The sequence below is a fragment of the Crocodylus siamensis genome, chromosome 1 (genome assembly GCF_052110815.1).
Source record: "Crocodylus siamensis isolate JL-2025a chromosome 1, ASM5211081v1, whole genome shotgun sequence".
Taxonomy (NCBI): domain Eukaryota; kingdom Metazoa; phylum Chordata; order Crocodylia; family Crocodylidae; genus Crocodylus; species Crocodylus siamensis.
The window spans coordinates 362930406-362958025 of record NC_143395.1 but is presented as its reverse complement, the minus strand read 5'-3'; the positions used below and the strand labels follow the sequence as shown (position 1 = coordinate 362958025).

General features: G+C 45.3%; 1 long non-coding RNA gene across 1 annotated transcript in view; it reads left to right on the top strand.

The window, feature by feature from the left end:
• The first annotated feature begins 2829 nt into the window (after positions 1–2829).
• Positions 2830–27620, top strand: part of LOC149874967 (uncharacterized) — a 192601-nt gene continuing 167810 nt past the window's right edge. The window contains exons 1-3 of the long non-coding RNA XR_016439994.1: positions 2830–2982; positions 5732–5883; positions 9778–9876. This is a non-coding gene — a long non-coding RNA (uncharacterized LOC149874967). The remainder of the gene's footprint in view (positions 2983–5731; positions 5884–9777; positions 9877–27620) is intronic.

Genomic DNA, 27620 nt, shown 5'->3' with positions numbered 1-27620 from the left:
ACAATTCAAATTGAAGCAATTCAAACATTAGCACTGGAGTTTGCAGGGAGCTTTCTGAGCTCCAGGCCTACAGGATGGAGAATAACCTGAAGTGATTATAGGTTAGAGGCTTGACTTGCCCTGTGGTAAGTCGAGACTTAAGGGCCTCTTTATTTTGTATCTGGCTGAAATGTTAATGTTTAAAACTTTTATTCACTGTTCTCAGCATATTCCTTTTAACAACGTTTTTTCATACACAGGTGAGAATTTGGTCCGTTGAGTAGATAGGTGCTTGGTCAGCACAGGCTTTCTTCCAGATTAAGAGAACAAAACAAGAAAGAACAGAAGCAACGTTGCCAGGAGCCGGCACTGGGGAGCAGTCCTCTCTCCTGTCTAGTCTTCACTTCAAATGGATGCCTGAAACTATAGGCAGACAATTCCTATAGCACTAAAGATCCAGTGCATAGGAAAATAAGCCCTAACAAATATAAGTTTCAGAATGTAAAGCTCTTAGGTTGATGACCACCAGACCAAGAGCTAGCTTTGTCTGAACTTTAATGGAGGGAACAGATGCTTTTTAAACTATTAAAATCTTTCACAGCAGATAATTTCTTAACAGGGAGCAGCATTGGGCACGCTCTGTCTCTCCCTTCCACTGGAGGAAAGACATGCGTTGCTAACAGTAGTAAGCAACAAACAGCATGAAGAGTGGAGAAGCAGCTTGATGTGTGAAAAAGTGAGCTCCCTTTTATGTGGCAGAGGAAACTTTCCAAGGCCCCAAAATGCATGTGATGACAAGCAGATAAAAATCTACCTTTTTATATACTGAAAGGGGTTTTGTGTTTTGTTTTTTTTTGAGGTTGATATTTCCCAGCATTAATACAGCTGCCAGGGGATAAATGCTCATTTTGGTGGAAATTATATCTGCTTGGCCCTTTCGGGATGTTATGAACACCTCTGGTTATAAAATTTCCCTTTCACCACGATGCATGGTCTGGAGAGAGAGAGAGCATGAATTAGCAAGTGAGAGTGAGCCTGGTTTAGACGTGAGGCAAAAGTAGATGAAAGACAAATTGGCTCTGACTACTCCGTATATCCCTCAAAATCTGGATACTGGAGCACTGCCCTGCCTAGAGCTTGCCTTGTGCCCCAGAAATCACACACCAGTGCAGGAAGTGCTTGCTAGTCTTCACAATGAAGGCTGTGCTGTAATTCTGCTTATCTTGAGCTAGAAGGGAATACTGAAGCAAGTGGGTACTTAAAGATAAAATGGATTATCTACAGTGTTGCTGTCTCTTCGCATTTCACTTTTTACAGCTCTCACTTGTTGATTATAATTATACTTTAATTGCTTGTATAATTGCAATTATAGAACAACTAAGTTGTACAGTAGCTGCCAAAAGCATCTATTAAGTGGGGGGTTTTTTATCATTAATTGAGTCTAAATAATTCCACAACAGCTCTAATTATCATGCTCCTCAGAGATTGTTGGCTGCAGTGTAAGACTGGACTTGTGTGCTGCTTTGAACAGGGATGGACCAGATTTCTTGTCAGAAACACGTTATCTGACAATTCAGATTGGGTATAGGCCTGCAATGTTAATAGTGAGAACAAGAAGTACACCATGAAAATGAGAGTGTTTGAATGTTAGATGCATAGAAGTCTGGAAGCTTGGGGGCACCCCTCTAAAGCTAACTGCAATGGAAGCCTTCACTGTGTACTTCTGAAAACACTTCCCAATTGTCTCTGAGGTGGGACAAGAAGATTTCACACCTGGTGCGACCAAAGGTGGTGGGAAGATCCAGCAATATGAATATGATCCATGGCTAAAAGGAATTTTAATGTTAAAAATTAAAAGGAATTTTAATACATTCTAGAGCAGGGAACAATCTGCTTGTGCCACTAGAGCCATTTCTATTCCACACATCAGCTGGAAGCAGAACTGGAAGGAGTCCAGGATAGCAGCAGCTAACTTTGCATCTGGCCCATGAACATGGCAGCATTTGGCAGAGGGCATTTTCCTTGTCCTGCCATGGAGATGAGCACCAACTGTGGGCACTCTTTCCGTGCTGCTACAGGGATAAGTGGTGGCGGGGTCCTGGTGCTTGCTTGTCTTTCACCAGGGGTGGATCATTCATTCTGGCCTGCAGCTGGAAAAGGTTGCCGATCACCAGTTAAGACTTTTCCTTAGTTTGTTGAAGACTGAGAAATTAGATACAGAGAAATTATGCTCACAGAAGGTAACTGCATCAAGTGATGGTTTCTAAATAAGGAGAAGCTTGAGGTGGAAAGTAGTTTTCTCTTCTTGAAGGTGATATTGAGTATCTCATGGTAGGCATTTCAGGTGCTCTTGATTTTTTTTTCCCTAGCAAAGAAAGGAATGGATCAAAACTGTAGGAGATAGCTTGGCTCTTCAGCAGTGCTCCTAGGAATTTCTCTTGTGTGAATAGGCTGGAGGAATTGGGCCTGCAACCATTGCGTGGATCTTGGGATTAATGTGCCGTTTGGATATAAGTGATTTTCTCTGTGAGGTAGCCTGACAGTTTTTTCCCAGTGAGAGGTACTAGGTTATAGAGTTAAGGCAAAATATTCTAGGTTAACAAGAGAAATCATAGCCTCAGTTTTAACTTTCACTTACTGTGTAGGAGTGGACAGATAAACCAGTTAGAAGAAAATCAGCAACACTACAGAAAATCCCTCTCTGCTTTAAACCAGAATAATCATTCTTCTCTTCATGCCATGATTTTCTTGACTTGTTGGATTCACTGGTATTTTTCAGAAGTGGTCACGAGGCTCTGTCTCATGCTCTTTCTCTTTCTCTTTCTCTCTCTCACTCTTTCTTTAGTGAGCACCTGGAAGATGACCTTCAGCAATCATAATCTTAGTCAAGAAACAGAAATAAGAAAGACATCTCATTTCAGTGCCTATGGAAAGGCTTGTGTAGATACGTCAAAAATTGGGTGGTGTTTCTTATCCATGTAAATCAAAATATCCATCTCAAAAGTAAGTGGAAAGGGAATGAATGCAAAACTTCAGTTCATTTAGATATGGCTTTGATAATGATTTGTCCATGACTACTAAAAAGAAATGTTAGAGCAGAGAACAATCTCAGTTCATCTTGTACTGAAGCCATACACAGAGCCATGTCGTGCTGTGCCTAATACGTAGGTCAGTATCTCCTTCACATTTGATACTTTTCACATAAGAAAGAACACAGTGAAAATTACCACACCTGTAGCTAGTGACCTACTTAATTCATGGTTTTTCAGATTTCTTGGAAACCACAAATTCCAGGACTGTCTGCAAAATCCACTAAATGAACAAAAAACCCTCCAATAAAATAAAATCTTGACTCCCCAGTGGGAACCAGTGTCCCTTGCTGCTGGGAGAGGAAGGTGCCAACTGGCAAGGTGGCACAAAGAACAGCAGACAAGATGGCAACTGCATCCTCATCCCTTCTCCCCCTGCTGGGTCCTCTCCACCAATCAGCACCTTCACCTTCACCACAGCAGGGCCACTATGAAATGTCCATGAAGTCGGCTCTATGTGCCACTAGCAGGCCATGAAAAAACTTGTCTCACCACAATTTAAGTAGGTACCTACCCATAGCACACCCTCCACAAAAGCAGGGATATAAAAGGTGACACCACTAAGCAGTAGCTATCCATTCCATCTCTATCCATAATGTCGCTGTAATTCTAGGTTAGTCTGTGTCTACCATTGATCGACAACATAGCTTTAAAGGAAGCCTCATGGCTCATGCTACCTACCTAACTCAGGGAGGAATGAGATCAGTTGAGAAACATGCAAGAATGACGAACACAGAATATGTTCAACCTGCCTTCAGTTTCACCCCTTCTATTGCACTTGGTTATTACCGTCACTATTGACAGTGAGTTACCCCTATTCTCCCACTTGTGCTGCAGCATGGATGGTGACTTCCACATAGATATGCTTAATTGTTACCAGTGATTGTCATGGTAGCATTAACCTGTTTAATATTACACAGCATGAGAAAATTAAATTATCAATATCAGATTGAGTGCTCATTGTTCTTACTTTATATTTATAATTGCTGGTGGGATGAGAGAATAATTACTATGCTGGGTTAATTACCATTATCATTATCCTATGTTGCTTAGCTAGGGACATGTTTGATTTAAATTGTCTATAATATTGTTGTCTTAGAAGGAAACAGTAAGGAAAGAGAAAGAACAGGAAATTAGAGACAGATCTGAGATTAATGTGATGTTTACAGGGACCCTTGACAATGTCTTTTTACAAGGGAAGAATCCCAAAATAAAAATCTTCCAAGTGTCAGTTTGCTTTGAAGTGTCACTGTCAACTTATATAAAAAAAGTCCAAAGTGTGATTTTTTTTTTGTTACAAGGTAAAACCTAAAACTATTGTATTCTATTATCAACACTAAATTGCTTAAGATTATTATAGATGAAAGGTCAGAGAAAAAATGTTTATCTGATTTTTAAAATTGTGTAGTGAAATTGATAGCAGCTTGTTATAAATTGACAGCAGATCAGGTTGAAACACTACAGAAAAGTTTAGAAATGTTTGTATAAATTTTGAAATTAAAGAAAACCAAACAAACAACAACCAACATTAACCAACTGGTGGTTAGTTTACTGTTTCCTTTTTATGCTCCACTAGCAGATTTCCATGCTGTTTGTGAATATTTTTCATACAGCGGCAGAGGAGAGAAAAAACATTATAATTGCATTTTGAAAAATATTTTTAAAACCAGTATAGTGCATATTTTCCAAGGTGTTGATGCTTCAATGAGATCTGAGTGTAAACCAAGATCTGATCATGTCTTGCTCTTATAAAATTTGGACCTGATTTAGTGAAGCAGACAAAACAAAGGGGAAGGATGGCATACATTGATATTGCTACCAGAAATATTGTATGGAAATGAGTTCTGTCTCCCCTCTAAAGGAGATGGCACCCCACTGACCTTTGACAAAGAGCAGGTACATGCTAAGCTTTCAGAGTGTCCTTGTTTTCAGACACTCTCCCCCACACAGGTGTAACAGCACTGACTTGCAGCCTTAACTAACTGGTGAAAGTGTGGCAGATAAAAAAATCTTTTTAACTGTAATGAGCAGGGATCCTGGTTTTCTCTGATAAAATATCCAATTTTTTTCCCAAAAGGAAAAAAGTAATTCCAAAGCCACATTTTTAAATCTGAAAATTGTTTGGTTTTTTTAATCAGAGAAAACCAGGATCCCTGGTGCTGAGTGCAAGTCATTGGAGCCAATGTTGGACATCCTGAGAGAAAGAGGGAGGCAAACTTGGTTATTCACAAGGCTTTGTTTGACAGCCTCCAGAGATTTTCAGGAATAGAACAGAAAGATGCAGCACCATATGCTACCTGTTGACTTTATCTTATAATAAAACAATCCCAGTGGGTATTAAAAGGCATGGAATTATTCTAATGAGTCTGAAGGAATCTCATTAGGATGAACAGCAGGTGCTTACAGAATATTCAAACTCTGTGCAAATGACCGTTCTCTTTCTCTTTGACTAGACATGATTTCTGAGCTCTCAGAATAGGACCTGTCAGAGAGATGATTACTCAGTAAAGAAAAAACCCGACCATAGTGGTGGTCATATTTCAGGTATAACAGTGGTAGAGATGGGAGAACAACCCCAAGTAATAACCTCAGTGCAAGAACTGCCACTAAGTCCTTAGACTGCTTAACTGAAGGGGAGAACAGATCTTTTTGTATCTCCTCAGGCTGCCTTTCTGGGAACTTGCACAGAAGAAGAGCAGATCAATGTTGCATGATGCTGCATCGCAAAACAACTTCTTTGAGAGCTGTTGGGAATGGGAACAACTTTGGTGCCTTTGCTGAATGACAACAAAAACGGCAGCTTCAGCTGGTCGAGGTAAAGTACATGGGCCGCTTGTCTGCATGCTGCAAAGTCTCAACTGATGACCAGGGATCCTGCTTTTGTCTGATTTTAAAAAATCCCCAATTCTTGGTTAAAAGCAAAATCACTCCAAATCCACATTTTTCCATATATTAGTGGTGTTTCATTTAAATCACGGACCAATGGGGATTTGAGGTTACTTTTTTAACCAAAAATTGGGGATTTTTTTTCAATTGGAGAAAACCAGGATCCCTGCTGATGACTGCCCTGAGAACCACTCTTCTAATTAAATAGGAAATCCTTGACTAGCCAACTACCAATCTGCTGGGAACACAGTTAGTTACTGTTGAATCCCATGTTGCTTCCTTGTGTTAGGCTGTGTAACCCCTGGTCTACTCAGGTTTCCAGGGCTTGAGAAGCTTTGTGTATGGCTGGCCCTCTAGCATTTCTAGAAAATTGGGATTTCATTGTATCAAGCATATCATTAATCATTTTCTATAAATTTGTTCTTAATCAAATCAATCTTAATCACCCCAAAATCCACATTTTTCCAGGATTAAAATGAAACACCACTAATATATACATATATATATGTGCATATATGTAGTGGTGTTTCATTTTGATCACAGAAAAATGTGGATTTTGGGTTACTTTTTTAAATCTGAAAATTGGGAATTCTTTTTATTCAGAGAAAATCAGGATCCTGGATGATGACAAACTGTTATACACAAAGTGCTGCATGGGCCTTGAGATACTGTGCTTTGCAATCATAGATCTCTAAGTGCTTTGAAAAGGAAAGCAAGTATCATTTTCCCCATTTTACATATGAAAGACCTAAGCAGACAAGGCCAGATATCAGGTCAGCAGTAGGACTGGGAAGATATCCCAGGTCTCCCAGCTCATACTCAGTGTACTGTCATGTCTTGCCAGGAAGTTACATTTCTCAGCTCATACTCAGCATACTGTCATGTCTTGCCAGGAAGTTACAATTAGTACCACTGGAGTTTAAAGCCCTCTCTCTATCCCCATCATTGGAGGCTTTTTAAGAACAGGGTAGGTGAACCTCTTTCAGGGTTGGCTTAGATGCACTTGGAGCCTGCCTCTGAGAAGTGGGAGGAGGGACTGGGTGACCTCCTGAGGTTCCATTTCAGCCACACAACTATAGGATGTATATATTTGGCATTCATTTTACATTTAATAACCATATTAAATTTGAGATCTGCAATGCAAGTGCTGCCAAAACAAGCGTAATCCAAGAATTACAGTAAACACTGAAATGCAGAATAGGCTCAGTTTGCATTGCACAAGGCTTGTTCTCACAACTGGATTATACAACCTGAGGCTTGGAGTTCCAAACTAAATGGAGAGCTATGGAAGAACGCCTTAGGCTTCTGTTTCTGTTTAGCATGCCTTGCTAACCAGTAAAAAGAGATGACAAGTCCAGCTCTCAATAAGGAGGGCTTTCACCCTCCGATATGTATGCTTTGCTATGCATGTAACTTTTTTGGTATACTACAAACGATACAGCTTTTGATTTAATCATATTTCTCTTCATCATGACATTCTTCTGTGTTGTGTTGTGATCATCCAAACCTGGATCTGTGCAGGGGGGTGGACTAAACTGATCCTGGAAGCAGCTTCCAGCCCTGTGATTGTAATCAGCCTTTATAATATTGGAAGTCACGGTATTGCTACACAAAGCAAGCTGGAAAGCATACTGCCATTATTCTGTCTCTAGAACAGAGATGGCAGGGAATCTGAGAAGTTGCCCTGAAAATACAAAGCAAAGAAACTATTTTGCTATTTTTTACAGATCAGCCATCCATTCCTCAATCCAGAGCAATAAGCCTTACTTTATAGGAGAAGTGCTATTCAAGGCAACGGAAGTAAAATGTGCTAAATTAACTCAAGACATTTTAAGGGCTTAAATATGCATTTAAGTGCTTTAAGCATCAAGTTAGATCTAAAGGTACATCTACACTGTGCTCACTTTAGATATACCTACAATAGATATACCTACCTTTAAATTAGCTAGGTCAAGTACTGTTAATGATGTAGTCACAGCAGCATGGAACTTAGTTCATTCTAACCAGTTGGGTATATATTCTCTTGCTTCGCAGCTAGATTTGCAGACTGTGCTAAGCTTCATGCTATCATAGCTTGACCACTACCAGTACCTGAGTTAGCTAGTTTAAAGCTACACTGAGCATGTCTACACTGTAGTATGCGAACTGGGGTGTAAATATACCCGGAGACCCTGGAAACATGACATGCAAACACCAATGCAACTTCTGTTGCTTTAGTACATTGATGAAAATTATATCAGTGTCCAGCGTGGACAGCCAACCAGCCAGCCAGCTCTCCTTGTGTAGCTTCTGCAGTAGCTGCTATTACAGTGCCTTGCCACTGCTGGTTACAGAGATGTATCATTCTGTTGCACTGAGCAACTGACTGTCCCAGAATAGAAGTGGGCACAAAACACGTACACGTTTGCGTTTAAAACTTACAGCATTCTAGTTTTACGCCTGATTCTTCCCGGGATAACTCAACACTGGGTCCTAATAAATTACACTGATGGACGGCTACACGGTATATGCCTGCAACTTTTTCACACTGATGTAATGTTGTGTAACAATGGTATAAATATGTTATGGTGCCAGCCCTAAGTAATAAAAGGAGACTGCATGGCTATGTGCCTTAGTTTCCCTTTCTGGGAAATGGGGATAGTAGCAACACCTTTGCAAAGGGTCTTGAAACCTAGGGGTAAAAGTGCTATTAAGAAGCCTGTGGTAGAACTCACAACCCCTAACTCCACATCTTTTTTCTGTAGCTGAACATTTTCTCCTTTCACCTAGTCTGTATTTGTTGGTAGCAATCCCTAAATCTCTAGGGCTTCCCAATTCAGCTATGTTCTCTACAAAATAGTTCTTCTGTAGATGACATAGATTTAGATTTCATAGATTTCATAGACATTAGGGCTGGAAGGGACCTCAGGAGATCATCGAGTCCAGCCCCCTGCCTAAAGGGCAGGAAGTCAGCTGGGGTCATAGGATCCCAGCAAGATAAGCATCCAATTTACTCTTGAAGGTGTTCAATGTAGGCGCTTGAACCACCTCTGCTGGCAGACTGTTCCAGACCTTGGGGGCTCAGACAGTAAAGAAATTCTTCCTTATGTCCAGCCTGAAACGGTCTTGCAGGAGTTTGTGACCGTTCGACCTCGTCATCCCTTGGGGTGCTCTGGTCAACAGACGTTCCCCCAGATCCTGGTGGTCACCCCTGATAAACTTATAGGTGGCCATCAGATCACCCCTGAGCCTGCGCTCTTCCAGGCTAAAGAGTCCCATGGTTCTCAGCCTGTCATCGTAAGATCTGTTTTCCTGACCTCTGATCATGTGCGTGGCTCTCCTCTGGACTCTCTCAAGCTTCTCCACATCCTTTTTGAATTGTGGGGCCCAAAACTGGATGCAGTACTCCAGCTGCGGCCTCACCAAGGCTGAGTACAAGGGGAGAATGACGTCCCGGGATTTGCTCGAGAAGCATCTATGGATGCACGCCAGCATTTTGGTCGCTTTACTAGCCGCAGCATCGCATTGGAGGCTCATGTTCATCTTGTGGTCAATGATGACCCCCAAGTCTTTTTCTTCTGTAGTGCTAACCAACGTAGTACTGCCGAGCCTATAAGGGTACTGCAGGTTTTTCCTCCCAAGGAGGCTTCAAGGGTGGCGTGCTGGTGTGTGGAAAATGCAAAGGCTAGTAGACCTTCTGGAGGCCTGGACAGACTTCAGCTGGTTGAAAATATATTACTGTTGTTACCTGTTCCCGGAATTACTGTGGAATGCATAGACACTTGTTTCACTGAATTGCTGGGATGACGTTGAACACCAACTTCCGGTCTTTTGTTTCCTTTAGGCACCACCGGATGGATTCCTTTGATTTCTGTCTCCTTTTCTATGACCAACCAATATGGTAGATGGTGGAAACTCTATTACTGGAGGTTTTTAAGAGCAGGTAAGGAATGGCTTTGGTATGGTTGATCTGCCTTGGTAGGAGGGGATGGATTAGGTTGCCTCTAAAGGCCCCTTCTAGGCATATTTGTTATGATGCTATAGACTTTCAACCAGGTAACCCTGACTTTGCATAGCTGTTTTTATTTATAGCTGCTAGATGAAATTCTACTCATAGGGCTAATTGTGTTCCTGAGACTAACATGCAAGGTAACCCTTCCCAAAAGGAAGTGCTCCTTTCGTCTGGGAGAAGTAGCTGGCTGTGTTAATCTACCTTTCTCCTGGAGTTAAGGCAGGGGCAGGCAATTATTTTGGGTGGAGGGGCACTTACTGAGTTTTGGCAAGCCATCGAGTGCCGCATGCCAGGCAGCCAGGGGCAGATAAATATTAATTTTCTAAACTTTTCAGGGGCTCCTCAGGTCAGATAGAATGGCCTGGTAGTTCGTATCTGGCCCATGGGCCACATTTTGCCCACCCCAGAGTTAAAGGCACTCTTAGCAGGTCAAGAGACCTTTATAGCCTTCAAAGATCCATAAAGTTCAAGAGACCTTTATAGATTAGGGCTGGAAGGGACCTCGTAAGATCATCGAGTCCAGCCCCCTGCCTAAGAAGCAGGAAGTCAGCTAGGGTCAAAGAATCCCAGCAAGATAAGCATCCAAATATTTCTTAAGTGTCCAGAGTTAGGTGCTTGCACCACCTCCCGGGTGAGTGTGTTCCAGGCTTTAGGGGCTCAGACAGTAAAGAAGTTTTTCCTTATGTCCAGCCTAAAATGGTCTTGCAGGAGTTTGTGACCATCGGACCTTGGCCCTAGAGGGGTGGGTTGAAGGTTGAGTAGCCTGGTACCCATGGACAAGCACCGCATCACTTTTGTGTACTTTCTTCTCTCAGATTTCTGAGAATCGCATGGCCGGAGGGGCACCAGGGCAAAGCCACTGGAGAACAAGAGCCTCTGCATGGCACTGAATCTCTTTTCAGAGTCCCCTGAATCCATATATCCTCACAGGACATGTGGACCAGACTTTTGTCTTTTACAGTTATAATACACTCCATGCTCTGTTCTCCTCTCAGTGAAGGAAGCTTTTTTTTTGCAGGGGTACCAGAGCCATCTGTTCCTGGGCATTACCACACTGGGGAACCTTCTGATCCTTGGTTACAACAGTCTGAGTTCAGTGTATATGAGAGCTGAATTAGATCTGTCACACTGATATGTAGTTAAATCATTCATTTTTAAAACTTGTGGGAATGATTTAGAGCCATTTTTAACCTGCTGACTTCTACTTTCTAGCTAGAGGAGATAGACCCCTTCCACAGAGCACTATATGATAACTACACAGCAGTCAATACCCAGAATCATAATATATTCTTGTATACAGTCATAAGTGACTAACTGCTCCACATGTTCTGTAGCACAGGCTGGTGGTTGGCAAAGTTTTCTGGCAGCAAGCTAGAATGACCCAGGTTGGGTCCAAAGCAAGCTGGCACTAGGACCTGACTACCTCCACTGCCACTGTTTCTCCCTGCAGCCTGGCCGTAGCACAGGCCAAGTCCCCCACTGCTGAGGCACCCCTACTCTTTGGATCCAACTCAAGGGTTGTAGGTTGCCAGCCCCTGTCATAAGCTATTAACATCACAAGAACAAAAATCTGCCCTTTTAAGAAAAGGCCTTACCTTCTTGGTATCCCAAACATGAAGTATTCTAGCTCTGAAAAAATACTGCAAGTTAAGGACAACAGGATATCAGATTACTTCCTCTCTCTTACTTCCTCTGTTCAGCTTGTGTCAACTTTTTTTTTTAATTGACATTTATAAAATGCTGAAAAGCCTGCCAGAGACGATTTTGATGCATATGTTAGTAATACTTGAGCCTTTCACTCAGGCAGATGAAATTGTATTGAATAGACTATATGAATTGAAATTAAAATGGTTTAGTAGTAGACCCTGAGGCCTTTGTTTAATTATATCATTTTAGAGAAACTGATATGTTTAAGTATTTATGAAACAAATAGAACTGGGCAAATATGACAGGAAGGATTTTTGTGAATGTGGGTTCTTTTTTTTTTTAATTTCATTTCAGCTGTGGTTGCCTTCATGTGATCTAACATAAAGGGTTTTTCTTTGAAGATCCATCATAGAAGCAAAGTCACAAGGATCAAGGGGGAGGGGAATCGTAAAATAATAGTATATGGCCTAACAGTTAATCACAGCAAAGCCGCACTGCAACATCACTTGGATGTCAGCTGTAGCAGCAAAACATGGGTTAAACGGTTGTTAGCAAATAAACTAGACAAGATTGTGATAAGAGTATGGCTGTTCAGTGTACACTATAAAAAGCAAAATTCTTAAATATAGTATTCCTTTCAAATTATTTAGTGCTGAAAGTATAATGATTTGTCTTGCATCAGCTACATCTGCTGATCATAACAGGTAGACTCAAATGTCTCACATTCATCCTGTACAAACTGAGTATGATTTAAGTCTCAGAGGTTCAGAGTAAACTGATCACATTTCTTTTGGGGTTTAAGGTTAGCAAAACTAAACAAGATCTTCACAGCTGGTCTTCCAAGCTGTCCCGGCCCCTCAAGCAAGACTAATTTCCCCTTCACTTCTCAACTCCGGTAGCTTCAGGAGTTCTTTGAGGTGAATTGCGATCCTGTCAGTACATATCTCCTCAGTCTGTATTCACTGAAGTGCAAGCTAAAATTTAACTGCAAATCCAGAGCTAAGTTTTAGTGGGTTTGGGATTCAATATGAACATGTTGTTTAGCCCTACTTGCACTACAGTAACTTTCAGAAGATGGTGGAAAGTCAGTGGGTTAGGTTCATAGGTAGTTATCATGACTTAGTACTGCTAGGTAGAAGGTATTCTATACAACCTAGGTCAGGGCTGTCCAGCTTCTAAGTAATTGGGAGCTGCGTACCCTGTGGGCCACACCAGTGAGTGTCATGCGCCCCTGGGCTACACACTGCATGGCTGCCCCTCCCGTCACACAGCATGCCCACACCCATCCCCACTGCAGCACGCATCCACATGGGTGCTACCCTCTTCCTTGCAGTGGCCCCACCTGGATGCCCTATTCAGGATCAAGCCCCAGTGGCGGCCATGACACCTCGTAATGGCCACACAGCTCCTGTCTCACTGTCTCCTTAGGGACCCTCCTCTTTTCTTTCACATATCATGTCTTGATGTCACTTGTAGTGTACAGGGAGGCTGCCCCAAGGGCCCACAGTGTGCCTCAGTTCATCAGGCAGCAGTCCTTCCAGTGCCTAGCCAGTCCAGGTCTTGCCTCTAAGGCATGAAATGACCCTCTTGGATATATTGGTGCCTCAGAGGACCAGTCATTTTATAGGCTGTGCTCATAGTCTCTGTTCTGCTCTGTAACCATGCCCATGCCTCATAGATGTTGCTCCCACTCTCATTACCACCCTGCATAGTTTTCAGCACTCAGCTTTAGTCCACTGGTTGCTCTACCTGTGGACTCCTAAGCCTAGGCCTGCTTGCTCTGGCCTGGTTCCTCAGACCTAGCTTGTCTCCCTCTGCCTCAGGGGTTCAGGCTCTGGCCATCTTGGTCACAGCCTGCCCATCTCATCCCGGCCCAGGACTCGGGCTCGGACCCTTGGGTGGGCCTCTGCCCTTTTCTGGGTTCAGCCTCTTGTGAGCTCCAATTCCACCAGTCAGCTGTCTAGCCCTCTCAGCTCTGTCCCCATCTCTTATCCCTGCCCCTTTTACAGGGCTCAAACTCCAAGTGCTTCTCAGGGACCCCTGTGTGGCCTCCTAACCATCCCCTCAGCCACAACATTGTCCTCTGGTCTTTGCCATCTCTACCACTGCAGAACAAATGACCCTGCACATCTTGTTACTTACAAAACAAAGATCAAATGAAACTCCAAGGCACGCCCCCCTCACAAACTTAAAGCAAAAAAGAAAAGAAAAGAAAAAAAAAGAGGCTTCACCACCTGCATGCTACTTAGGGGCTCTCCATACCATCCCTCCCAGCTCCCCAGCAGCATGCCCCAGAGATCCTTTCCCTTCCTCAACCAGGGCTAGACTAACTCTGCTGGCCTGAGGGCAGCTCTTTTATACTGACAAGTCCCACCCCTTCTAGCCAGTCTGTCCAATCACGCAGCACAAGCTCAGGGTTCTCTCATTGGCCTGGTTTGTCCTGCTTGGGTTCTGTGCACCTGTTGCAGGGCTGCTGGTGATTGGAAACCCTGTCTCCTCTCCCTGTGTTGTTTTTGTTTGCAATTCCCCCACCCTGAGCCACCATGACTTCCCTTAAAGGACCTTTGTAGTTGGAAGCCCTGCTTGTCCCCCAGCTTTCTCGCAGTAATAGTGTGAGGGGTCCCAGTTACACCTGCTCCCACCACTGCAGCATGCGCCTGTGCAGGCACACCATCACTGCAAGGCATGTCTGGGTGGGCTCTTCCCACAGCTGGACCACGCACCTCATGGCCCCAGCTTCCCTCTGAGCACGCTGTGCTGCGCCATACTTCGCTGCATTGTCCTCTGTGGGCCAGCACAAAGAACGCAGAAGCCAGAGGAGGGAGGGGAAGCCTGGAGACTCCAGCTGCAGCTGGAGAGATAGGGAGAGTGGCAGCCTGGCTGCAAGCCACAACCTTAACGCCTTGCGGGCTGCATGCAACCCACAGGCTGTCCTGACCTAGATCTGGTCTCTGTCCTGCTGCTGTGCTGTTGCAGCTGTGATCAGCAGAGGAGCTCAGCTGAAGCACCTTGCCTTTAGATTTGAGGTGTCAGGCTAAAGTCATTCTCTTATGAGGCTCTTCAACTCTGCAATTTGCTCATTGCCTCCGTTCACAGGCCCTCCAAATGCCTTATGCCCATTAACGTAACTGAGAGTCTTTCCAGTGACTGTTGGGAACACTGGATAGGAACTCTCTAGGCATGCTGCAGAGTCTATCTTTTCTCTCCGCTTTTGAAGAGGAAATGAGATAAGGTCTGACTGGTGGATGGTAATTGTCTGGAACTGTTATTGTTATCCTGGGATGACTATTGTGGCTTGAATGGATCTGGGTTTTTTGCTTTTACTTTGTTTATAATAGCTGAATTTTAATTATGCATTGCAAGTAAATATCTGCAGAGGCTCGGCAAGCTGACATAGATAAATATTCCTTCCTCTCACACCACGCACACACCTGCCTAGCTCCTAACACACATCCGTAGTGTTCACATTGCGATGTGCTACTCCTCCTTTGCCCTGCCCACCCATAAATATCAAAGCATGCAACCACTCCAATGGGTGATCTTTGCACTGTACTTAGCAACATCAGGAAGTAATCATGGCTAATTGTTATGGCTGTAATTCCAAACCTGACAGCTGGCAGAGAATCGGAGTTCACAGTCACATTTGCTAAATGTCTCCCTAATATGTTCCATCAGAGGCTTATGGCAGCGCTTTGCAAATGCTTGTCTCTTGACTACTTCTATTGCTCCAGCTCTGAGCTGGCTGCTGCCAAAGCTGTCCTCCTCCAGGGCAATTATTTGCACAGTGTAATTTTTTGGCAGCCCAGCTGACAAATGTTGTTTTCATACAGGCTAGACTAGGTCTACATTGTAAGGGGTTGAAACTATAAAGATTGTAGAAGTATCTCAAGCGAAGGAATAAACAGCGGTTGTAACATAAATGTGGGTGCCATCTGCTCCTGCTTAGACCAGTGGCAAAACTTCTGATTTCAATGGGAACAGGACAGAGTCTACAACCAGTCTATTCTGTTTACTGAAAATATTTTCTTAGTACTGACAACAACTTGCACCGAGGAAAGAAGCTGAAGTAAGGCAACACTAGAAAGGATTAGAGAGTTGAGAAGATGGGAAATGGTGTGAATCTCCCAAAGGTTAGCTGCTCCATGCAGCTCAGCATACTAGGCATTGAAAACTTGTTACCAGATAAAATACCACAATGCATGAGCACAAAGTGAGAGGGATTATGTAGGATGTGTAGCATACCTTCTACATACCACAGGGGTGTCAGACCTAACTGACACCCGCCCATTGGTCAGATCTGGAATATGAGGCCACATCATCTGTCCTGTGGGGCTGTCTATGGGGCCAGAAATTTGGTGGCAGCAGCGATAATTCCTCCTTTTACATCAGCAGATCATTTTGCCACCGAATTCCCATGCCTGTGGGGAGCTCTTTGGCTTGGGTCCAGCCTTCAGGCCATATCTGCGACACCCCTGACCTATCAGTGCTAATTCATGACAGCTGCCTATGAACCTAACCCACTAGTTTGATGCTATTTATTAAATGGAGTTGGTACCATATAAGGGGCCATTTGTTCTTGACTTAAAACCTACCATGTTTGTTGGAATTAAGAGACAGCTAGGAAATAATTTTAATCAGAGACTGAAGCGAGATTTTCAGCAGACAACTACCTTTCCACGCCAAGTGGCATTCCCTCCAGGAAGTGTGGCAACTTGGGAAAGCCCACTCTGCTCCTTTTCAGGCCATAGTATTTCTTGTGAATAAACAGATGACTTAATACTCCAAGGCTCTCCATCTGGCATTAATACTTAGGTACTTTTGAAAAGTGCCACACAATCTGAGAGTAAAAAATAAAACCACTGTCAATAGGATGACGGTGTCAAAAGAGCTGCTATGAATGCTGCAGCAGTCAAGGAAAAGCAAAAGCTTGACTCGTATTTGAGTGACTCAGGAGTGATGAAGGCCAGCATGCTGCAGCAAAAACATAGGCAGTTCTAGGAGTGGTGGACAAAACCCAGACTAGTCACCAAAACACATGACTCAACTTTGTTTTGCTTTTCAAGGGCTATTACAGTAAGCACTGACTCTTGTACGGGAACTGTACTGGAAAGAAATTACAGTATGATCCATTTTATTAATGGCTCTTCAAAACAGTTTGGGTGAATCTATATTTTAACTTTTTATTTATTTTTAAATCTCTGAATCATAGCAAATGTTCTAGTATCAGAGCTGGGCTCCAAAAGCTAAACTGAGAGTGGAGCCTGCAAGTCTGAATTTGGGGTAACTTAAACCTCCTCTTCATCTGAGTTTGTTATATGCAGCTTATTGCTATGGTACCTCTTCCAGCTGCTTCACTCTGTGTACATGATACACAAAACCAGAGTGCCACTAGACTCCCATAGGCTGATTTAAACTAACTTGTACTTACCAATATGTAACTTGTAGGCAGTTTCTTTTAATTTAGCACTGAATTTAAGAGAGGCTTAACTGGTATTACCAGCACTCAAGAGACCTATGGAAAGAGTAGCAAGAAAAGCTACTTACAAGAAGGTGTGGGAAGGTATAAGTTTACCCTTGATATATTATACAGGGGGTTGGATCAGATGGTCTAATGGTCCCTTCTGACCTTCAACTCTATGAATCCAGAGGAAAGCACATCTTATCTCCCCTTACAGCTCTTTGGCATGTAGGCTACCCCAGTTTGGGTTCCTCCTCATACAGCAGTAGATTAAAGTAAGTAGTTCTAGGGAAGTCTGATTGTAGTGATGCAAATCTTTTATTATTATTCAGTTATTCTTCCTATCACACTAGAGGCCTCAACCAGGGATAGGGAGCTATCACAGTAGCTCAGAGGTGGTCAATTATTTTGGTTGGAGGGCTGCTTAACAGGTTTTGGTGAGCTGCTGAGGGCTGCATGGGTAGCCCTGCTCCTTGACAGTAACCCCACCCCATCCTGGGACTGGAAGCCCAGCCCCGAACTCCTGACCTTAGCCACTGGAAGTCCTTACCCCCCAGAAATGCGCCTTTTGGGAGGGAAGAGTTGCCATCTTGGAACCACAAAAAAAAAAATTCAGACATTAAAAGTCAAACACGTACTATAATATATTTCTCATGATTTGTATTTGTATAATGTATGTAGAGATGACTGCATAGTGTGTGTGACTGTGTATGTATGGTGGGGTGTGATACCAAGAGCACTGGGGCTCTTGAAAGAAAAGATGACAGGGCCCCCAAACTTAGAGCTTACCCGGGGTCCCAAGTAATTCAGCTTCTGCACAGAGGTAAGGGCAAAGCACAGTGCTCCTAAGTTGAACCAACTAGGCAGCACTTTTGCCAGTACAACTGAAGTGGACCAAAAGACTTTGAGATAAATAAGACTTCAGGAAAAAATAATGACTGTCTTTGGAAATGGTTGAGACAGGGTAAACAGGGAGAGATCTTGTTTAGCTTTCATCCTGGAAAAATAACATTTCTTCCTTTCCAATGCAGCACAGTTGACTGATTTGGAAACAAATGTGTTTTCTCTGGAAAGATTTATTTGCCCAACAGACTTTTTTTGTTGGCAAAAAGCAATAGGTTGGAAGAACAAGGGTCGTCTTGTTAGCAGGTTTAAAGGGCTCAGTAATTAACTGGTACATTTGAAGGCATAGCATGCAGGATGCTTGCAGCAACCAACATTACAGTGTCATGTGGAAGTGCTTTGAATGGGCTGACAATTTCAGAAAATACAGTTTAATTCTTTCCCAGGTTTAGAAACCAAAACTATTTGATTATGAAGTGAGCAATCATGTTTATTGAGGTAAGGATGCTTACATGTCCTTTACGAGAGCAAAGTTTAATTTGTGAAGGGTTTGAAGGGGGTTTTTTTCCCTCCCTAAAGGTTTCTTTCTTGGAAACAAAGATACACTTATTTCATCTGGAAGCAGCAGCATGCACTTTTTTACAAATCCTCTAGCAGTACATAGCAAATACAAACTGGCATCCTGTGCTTCAGTAAAGTTGAAAGCCAAGGGCCGTTTAGTCCTAAGTCATCACTTTTTGGTGCATGGTACATAACAACATTCTGCATGACCAAACCTATCTACCTCTTTTTCTTTGGTAGTGTAGGCAACTATTAACTGCAGGCAAAATTTTCAAGGCTTGGTTCCTAAACTTCAGGTTTTACAGCCATGTTATAGCTCCTCAAATGCAGATAGTTTCATTTCCAGAAGGACTGAGCACCTGCAGCTCATGGGAACAATATGATTTATAAGTGCTCAATGCCACTGAAAATCAGACTGCTTTATTTTGGTGCATAAATGTGGATTGAGGAGTTGGACTTTAGGTGCCCTTGTCTAAACATTTAAAATCAGTGAACGCATCTACATGTTCATTAGTGTGCTGTAATTATGGTACATTAAGTTTAGTACCTGTAATGACAGGTACTAACTTAATGTGCCATAATCAGTGCTACTGTGTATTAGCGCAGATGAATGTTTTTTTGTGATGCTACTCTGCAGTAGACTAAATCTACTGCAAATTAGTGCGTCAGCATGGGCTTTGCCCTCTGTGCTAATGCTCAGTAGAATTAGTCTTCTGCACATCAAGTTCATGTAGATGTGCCCAAAAAATTCTTTTATTATTCTTAATAAGAACTAAGAGAAGACAATGGAGTCTCTTCAAGTCCCTTAGGCTTTAAAACTATTTTTAAAAATAGTTTCTATTTTTAGATTATTTCAAATTATTTTTAAAAATTATCGTAATTAGCTATGCGATTAAAAAAATTAGTCGCAATTAATCGTGATTTTAATACCACAGCTAAACCTCAAAATTATGTGCAGAAAAACTTGAAATTATGCAAAATTATGCAGGTACTTCATATGGTTGGGGGATGGGTGTGGGGGAGTGTTGGGGGGAATTTGTGAAGCTATAGGTATATGTGTGGGGTTTGGAGCCAAGGGGAGGGGGGGATCCCTGTACACCTTGGCAGGATGTGTGGTACTGTGGGTGGGCTGTGGCTTGGGAGTCTCAGGGCGCATACACAGACACAGACACACACAGTGCCCAGCAGGTAAGTCTGTGGAAGGAAGGGTTGTGGGAGAGGGAAAGGGCAGTGGTGGGGGGTAGATCAAGGCCCCTATGGTGAGGGAGGGAGAGGTGCAGGAGCTGGCGTGAATGGGACCTAGAGCTGCGGCAGATCATTGGACAGAGCCATGGGCAACTCATCTAGGGGCATGGGGGTGTGGCTCCCCACTGCTGTGCACACCCCTAGGGGAGGCATGGAAGGCATGTACCCTACAGATTTGTGTGCAGGGAAAAAGCAGGCTGCCTGCTGCAGGCTGGGCTTCTGCCATGCTGCCTTTGTCCTGGGAGTTGCGCGCTGGCTGCTCCATGCTCGCTGCCTGCCTAGGCAGGAGGCAAAGCATGGCATTGCACAGTGCCCAGGGCAAAGACAGCAGGGTGCAGAGCCCCATCCTGCAGTGGGCAGCCCTCCCATGCCTCTCCTCCACACAGCAGCAGGGAGCCCCACCTCTCCCACAGCCCTGGATGAGTCACTTGCAGCTCTGTCCCATGACTTGCCTCAGGCCCATTCACCACAGCCCCACTCTCTCCCTCACCATGGGGCCCTCGATCTGTCCCTCAAACCCCTTCCCTCCTCCACGCCCCTTCCCCTCTACAGACTTACCTGCAGGGCACTGCTCTACAGGCCACCGGACTGTGTTCCTGGCTGTGTGTATGCTGCTCATATGCGTGTGTGTGTGCATGTCCATGCCTGTGCTGCACCTCTTCCTCTGCAGCCTCCTGGAGCCCATGCCTGGGCTCTCCTGCATTGCCACTGCTGTCCTGCTGGGTGGCCTGGAGGTGGCAGTGGTGATGGCAGAGCAGATCCCGGGTGCAGGCTCCAAAGCCACCTGCGCAATTAATGTGTTAAAAAATTAATGCAAGAACCAATTAATGTGTTAATCATGCACATTAACTACGATTAATTGACAGGCCTACTTAAAACTTAGACTACCATGTTATACATGTGTTTCATTTATAGTCTGTAGCAGTTATATCTCAGGTGAGGATCAGCCACTGAAATCTCCAATAATTTCTGTTTCTTAGTGAGAGACATATTTACCCTGCCGTATTAACACTAAGTAGTACCTTATTCTACAAATATTCCACAACTCCCCTTGCATCCCTTTGCTAGACACTACCTAAGGATAGAAGCACATCTCTCACTGCCTGTAGAAAACCACTCAAACGATACCCAAGGGCATTTGTGGACAACACGGGGTTTTAATTCTCCCTAAATTCAAGTGGTGGTTTTTTGAGAACACCGCTTCAATTTAGGGCAAAGTAAACCTCTGGGTCATGTACACCCATGTCCTTACCTGCCTCTCCGATGGTGAGGAGGGGAGAGAGCTGCCAGAGGGCTGAGTGGTCCCTGAACTGGGAGGGGCGGGGGGGACTGATGCTTCCCTTCACAGCAGCAGCAGCTCCCCCCCAGGCAGCACCCACCCACAGGCACCCAGCTCAGGCAGTCCCAAGGGGTACTGCAGCTGTGGAGTGAAGCACCAGGCCCCCATGCAGCTCAGGCAGGCAGGCAGCCTCTGGGGAAGAAAAAAAAGAAAGAGATCAGACTCACTGCTTTTTTTTTTTTTCCTTCAGTGCAGCCTGCCTTCCTGGGTTGCTGCCTGCAGAGCCTCTAAGCCACACGGGGCCTGGTGATTCCCTCCACAGCTGTAATGTAGCAAACTAAAACTCCTTGAAGGTGTTTTAGTTTGCTGTGCCCCAAAATCATTTGCTGCACCCCAAAGTCATTTAAGTCCTCCAGTGACAGTGATGGGGGTCAGGCAGAGTACTGATGGAGGGGCCAGCTACTACAGCAATTCTCTCTCCTCTCTACAGAGCCAGGCTGAGACCAAGTGCTTAATTATATACAATTTATTACTGTAATAAATATTTAACATAAAACATGAAATATTTACAATAAAACTTAACATATGACACTAGATATTATATCCAACAATTCACATAAACCATATAACTTACAACATGTGTAATAATTAATACATTGAACAGGTTAGTAAAGGATACAACATGATAAACACATACGGGGAATCAACTTATATAGCACACAAGCCTCCGTGGCTCACCAAAAGCATCCAGGAATGTCTCCTTGCTAAAAAGGAGGCTTACACACAATGGAAAGAAGGGGTCATCACCAGGGAGGACTATTCTGTAGTTGCTCGGGGATGTAGGGGGGTAGTTAGGAAGGCCAAGGCAGAGATGGAACTGGGACTGGCTTCCCAGATTAAGGACAATAAGAAGTCCTTTTTTAAATATGTAGGGGGTAAAAAGAAGGTCCCGGGTAATGTGGGGCCCTTGCAGGATGCAATGGAAAACTTGGTCGTCACACCAGACGGCAAAGCTAACATGTTTAACAATTTCTTTGCCTCCGTCTTCCTAAGTAGGGACCAGAACAGCCACCTCCCTGCTGGGCCCCCCTTGGGCCCCGGGGGAGGCACACCTGGGCCACGGGTTAGGAGGATTTAGTTAGAGAGCTTCTGGAGGGGTTGGACGTATTCAAGTCAGCCGGCCCGGATGATCTCCACCCTAGAGTTCTAAAGGAACTGGCCGAGGTCATTGCAAGTCCCCTGGCACAACTTTACGAGCACTTGTGGTGCTCTGGTGAGGTACCGGAGGACTGGAAGAGGGCCAACGTGGTCCCCATCTTCAAAAAAGGCAGGAAGGAGGACCCGGGAAACTATAGGCCGGTTAGTCTTACCTCGATCCTAGGCAAGCTGTTCGAGAAAATTATACTGGCACACATCCAGGAGGGGCCAGCAGGGGACTGCATGCTTAGGGGCAACCAACACGGGTTCATCAGTGGCAGGTCCTGTCACACCAACCTGGTGGCCTTTTACGATCAGATCACCAGATCATTAGACGCAGGGGTAGCAGTGGATATAGTCTTCCTGGACTTCCGGAAGGCTTTTGACACTGTCTCTCACCCCGTTCTCATTAAGAAACTGGGGGGCTGTGGTGTAGACACCCACACAGTCAAATGGGTCGCCAACTGGCCGGAGGGCCGCACCCAGAGGGTGGTAGTGGATGGGTCCTTCTCAACCTGGAAGGACGTGCACAGTGGGGTTCCCCAGGGCTCGGTCCTCGGGCCCACACTGTTCAACATCTGCATCAGTGATTTGGACGAGGGGGTAAAAAGCACCCTGTTCAAATTTGCTGATGACACTAACATGTGGGGGGACGTGGGTACATTGGACGGATGCAACAGGCTACAATCAGACCTAGACAGGTTACAAGGGTGGGTGGACGAGAATAGGATGGGTTTCAACACAGACAAGTGCAAGGTGATGCACCTCGGGAGGAACAACCGGCACCATACCTACAGGTTAGGGAACTCCCCTCTTGTCAGCATGGAGGCGGAAAAGGATCTGGAGGTCATCATTGACTCCAAGATGAACGTGGGCCGGCAGTGTGGGGATGCAGTCAGGAAGACCAACAGCACCTTGTCATGCATCCATAGATGCATCTCGAGCAGGTCCAAGGAGGTGATCCTCCTCCTCTATGCGGCACTGGTCAGGCCGCAGCTGGAGTACTGTGTTCAGTTCTGGGCGCCACACTTCAAGAGGGATGTGGACAGCATGGAGAGGGTCCAGAGGAGGGCTACTCGTATGATCACGGGACAACAGGGCAGGCCCTATGAGGAGAGGCTATGGGACCTGAACCTGTAAAAAACTTCTTCAAAAGAGAAGGCTGAGGGGGGATCTTGTGGCCTGTTACAAACTAGTCAGAGGGGACCAGCAGGCATTGGGGGAGTCCCTGTTCCCCTGAGCACCGCCAGGAGTGACCAGGAATAATGGTCACAAGCTGGCAGAGGGTAGGTTTAGGTTAGATATCAGGAGGCGCTACTTCACGGTCAGGGCGGCTAGGGTCAGGAACCAACTTCCAAGAGAAGTGGTACCCTGGGGCTGTTTAAGAGGAGGTTAGATGCACATCTTCCTGGGGTTGTTTGACCCCAGTATTCTTTCCTGCCATGGCAGGGGGTTGGACTAGATGATCTGCTCAGGTCCCTTCCGACCCTAGAAACTATGAAACCCAAATCAGTTAATAATATTTCCTAGACCTACCAAGTAACAATACAAATATACATATTAACACATTAAGAACATATAAATCATATAAACGTCCTTGAAGAATACCCATAGCTATATAGACCTTGACACAACAACCGTCACCCAAAATAGGGAGTGAACTCAGTACCTCCCCAAGGAGTTTCCTTGTAGCCCCTCCCCTTTAGTGTCCTGGGGTGTGGACATTCCCTTCCCGCAATGGAGGCTGGAGGCAGCAGACCCTCCTGTCCTGTGCCCACCTCCCCTGTGGGGCCCACTTCTCTAGCTACTTACACTTCCTCTCTGAAGCAGCCAAGGCTCATCCTCTGGAGGCTGATCCCATGAGAGCCTCTCTCCAGCGGTGCCTTCGGCTCTCCTTGATGACCTGGTGCCTCGCACTGCGTAGCCGAGGGCTCTCTCTCTCTCACGGGAACTGAACCCTTACAGGCTCTGGTTCCCTGGGCTTACACTAGGGATCTTCCCTTTTCCAGGCCCTGCTCTGGGAATCGGGGCTTTTTTAGTTAAAGGTGGAGCTGCACTTCGGGGCTCCAGTCACTCGGCCTAGGGCTGGGGCTAATGAGCAGCCACAAGCTGCTCCCAGGGAGGATTCTCTGTGCGCCGACCCGCACACCAGGTGTGGCCCAAGCAGCTGTGAGCTGTTCCCAGGTCTAGCTCTCCCTGTGCCGATCTGCACACTGACTGCCCAGCTGCTTGCTGGGTTTGCAGGCTCAAGCTGCCTCAAGCAGCTCCTTGAGCCTGATCTCCATGCACCGATTCGCGCACTCCTGAAGCTCAAGCGGGGTCCCGAGGATGGTCACCTCTGGAGCTCCTCTCTCCTTGCTGTTCCTCGTTGTCTCTCTGCAGCATGCTGAGCATGCTCCCCTTTTATACTCTTCAGGGGCTCAACCCCCAAAGTTCTCCAGACCTGGCTGGTGCAGTTCCAATTCAGGTCCAGCTGCTCCTTTCCCCCTCCCTTTGGAAAACAGCAGGGCATTGCTTCCCTTGTGCTGCCTCCAGATTGGTGGGTGAGCTCCACCAATCAAACAGCAGACCCTTGATCCTGGGACTCAATCCAAGCTCTGAAAAAGTGAGCCTACTACATATAATTTGGTATTTTTCTGGTTCAGAGATGGCAAACCCCCTTGCTGAAAGGGGTAATTCTGGGGGGCAAGGGGCAGGACTTCTGGTGGCAAAAGTCAGGGGTTAGGGGGTGGGACTTCCAGTCCCAAGATGGCAATCAGGCGGGGCACCTGTCAATGGGCAGGGCAACCCATGCAGCTCACAATGGCTTGCCAAAACTCAGGAAGCGGCCTTCCACCGAAAATAATTGCCCGCCCCTGGCTTAGATCATCACATCTGCAGTGCGGTCTGTGGCAAAGGGCAGCACACAGTTGTGCTATCCCTGAAGCACCCTCAGGGGATAACCATGAGGCATGTATGAATAGGCAGTTATTCAATTAGGCTTTGGATCCAGCTACTTCAGATGCCAGGGATCTGATCCGGAGCTTCGCATCGGTTTCCCGCTTTGATTCGGCCGAAGCGGCTCTGAAGCTTCAGAGCAGCTTCAGAAATCCAGCCATAGGGTATAATGGGGAAAAATGAAACATCAATAACTTTGTTGTCTTTTGTCTGATATGGATGAAATATGCAGGGTTGGTAGCCTCTGCTGAGAGCATGAGGCCTGCCAACTTTCAAGAAGATAGGTGCAGGGTTTGGGGGGAACTGCACCCCAAATTCTTGAAAGCAAAACTCATGTTACGTGTATGTGTTACACCATGGGGGGGTGAAAACTGCAGGGGTGGTGGCCACTGCTGAGGCCACAAAGCCCGCCAGCTGCCAAGGAGATAGGTGCAGGGGCTTCTGAGTTCTGGGGCCCTGCACCTCTACCTGCTGACAGGCAAAACTCGTGACATGGGTGCTTGTGCAACTGACTGTCTCTGTCTTGGGGCAGTTGATTGTCTGTATTGATTATTTTCTCTCCTTAGTCTGTGGTTTTGTAAATGTTAATCCTTGCTAATTAACTCGTTATCTAGTAGCGACTAGTAGCTAGGTCCTGTGTATTGAGCTGGTCCCTGAGTGAATCATGATTGATTGGTAACTGGTAATACAGTAGCTTAGCAGCCAGGCCTGCAGCAGTTCCCCTCCCCCTCCCCTGTGCCCCAAGACGGACAGAGTTGCACAAGCACCTATGTCATGAGTTTTGTTTGTCTGCAGCTTCAGGTGCAGTTTCCCCCAAACCCCTGCACTGATCCCCTTGAAACTTGGCAGGCTTTGTGGCCTCAGCAGGGGCCACCACCCCTACAGTTCTCAGCCCACTGTGCCTTAACACACACAGGGTCATCTATGTCACAAGTTTTGCCTATCAGCAGGTAGAGGTGCAGTTCCACCCAAACCCCTGCACCTATCTCCTTGAAACTTGACAGGCTTCATGGCCTCAGCAGTGGCCACCACCCCTGCAGTTTTCACACCCCCCATGGTGTAACACATACACATGACATGAGTTTTGCTTTCAAGAAGTTGGGGTGCAGTTCCTCCCAAACCCCTGCACCTATCTTCTTGAAAGTTGGCAGGCCTCATGCTCTCAGCAGAGGCTACCAACCCTGCACATTTCATCTACATCAGACACAAAACAACAAAGTTATAGATATTTCATTGATTCCCCATCATACCCAATGGCCGGATCTCTGAAGTGACTCCAAAGCTTTTCCGAAGTGGTTCGGAAGCTCCAAACCACTTCGGAAAACCGAAAGAAGTCAGCACTTCTATCCAGACATGCTGCTTCGGCATCCAAAGTGTCTGAATCTTCTCCGGATCTGAAGCGCAGTCCGAAGCCTCTCATAGCCCTAGCAGCCATGATTCATAAGCTCCTTCCTGCTCTTGAGATGGAGGCAGTAAATCACAGGAGTCTGTACCTGTTGTGGTACATGCCCACTGATGTGCAGGTATAACTATGTTGGTAGATCATAAATACCAGGTGAGGAATAACTGGCTGTGCTGCAATACTGCAGAAAAGGACATGGGAGATACAGTGAACTGCAACTTGAACATAAGTCAACTGAGTTTGCAAGTCAAGGGAAGCGATTCTTCCACTGCTGAAGCCTCACCTAGGGCATTGCGTCCGGTATGGGGCAACACACCTTCAAGAAAGATGTGAATAAATTAGAAAGAGTCCAGTGAAGAATGACAACAGTGATTAGAGATCCAGAAAACATGACTTAATGAAGAATGTTTGGAAGAACTGGGACTATCGAGTGTGAAGAAGAGAAGTCTGAGGGAGCATTGGTTACCAGCTTCAAATACCTGAAGGTGTAAAGAGGACAGTGATAGAGTATCCTCTGTGGCTGCAGGGGACAGGAGAAAGAGCTATAGTTTTAAATTGCAGCAAGGGAAATCTAGGTGGGATATTAGGAAGAACTTTCCAGCTGTGTGGGTGGTTAAGCATCTGAGCAGATTGACTAGACAAGTTGTGGCATTTTCATCATTGGAAATGTTTAAGTGCAGGTTAGACTCATACTTGGCTGGCATGGTTTAGACAGGGAAGATCCTGCCTTGAGCAAAGGGGTGGATGGATGATCCCCTGAGGTCCCTTCCCGCCCTATTTTCCTATGATTCTATAGTGGTGGGATAGGCAAAGCCAAGGCTCCACCTACTTTTGGTCTCCTTCCATCTCTTCCTGTCCTCTGCATGAGCTGGTAGTAAAGCCATGCTGTGAAGCCTGTTTCCCCTTCCTGCAGGAAGTGAAGCTGCAGTATACCAGTGCAAAGACGTCTAACTAACACAATCCAAGGGATGCCTCCTTTGGTTTTTTCCATTTTAAAACATAATAAGAGTGAGTGTCAGGGGGAAGATATTTAAACAAAACAGAATGACAGGAATGAGTTAATGGGTACTTTTTCCAGAGGCAATAATTCTCTCAGGATTGGATGG